Genomic DNA, 663 nt, shown 5'->3' with positions numbered 1-663 from the left:
ACACACACACACACACACACACATAGTCTGCTATTGTTAATAACAGCTGCCTGTGGTGTTCATCTACAGCACAGTTCAGCGGTACAGACGTCTACAAGCGCTGCAAATCCACAGAGAGATGCAAATGTCCAATTGATATTCATTGCACTCCAGCAGTCTTACACAGAGCAAGGGCATGTCTGATCACAATAAAATAGTGCTGCGTCGAACTAATCTGAAAACGCACGGTGCTAGGGACAAGGTCAGAGGAGCATTTGTTATTTTGATTGTCTGGTCTAATGTGACATTTTTGTACCCATTATAAGTGATTTTGATGCGCAGGTAGCCTCTTTTCTAGCTTGCAGTGCAATGGTTCAGAAGTCTGACACGAGAACAACATGCTGTTAAGATGAGCTATAATCCAATGCTGTGTTGGCGCGCTCACTGATTGAACACAACACGCTGTCCACGCATGTTATGTTCAAATAAATGTCTGTCTCAATGGTTACAGCTGTCACAGGGTTCCTACCTACAGGCAAGGCCCAAGTCCTTATAGGCTCAGTAAAGGGAGGGACGTTTAGTTAAAGGGGATCATTTTGTCAGGATTGAGTCATTAGTGGACTGTTCTTTTTTTTCCCCACATGACCAAGATAAGCACTCCAACCTGAAAAGGTGCCGCCACTC

The sequence above is a fragment of the Etheostoma spectabile genome, chromosome 22, assembly GCF_008692095.1.
Source record: "Etheostoma spectabile isolate EspeVRDwgs_2016 chromosome 22, UIUC_Espe_1.0, whole genome shotgun sequence".
NCBI lineage: Eukaryota > Metazoa > Chordata > Actinopteri > Perciformes > Percidae > Etheostoma > Etheostoma spectabile.
The sequence above is the reverse complement of the archived record's forward strand: the minus strand, read 5'-3'. Positions refer to the sequence as shown.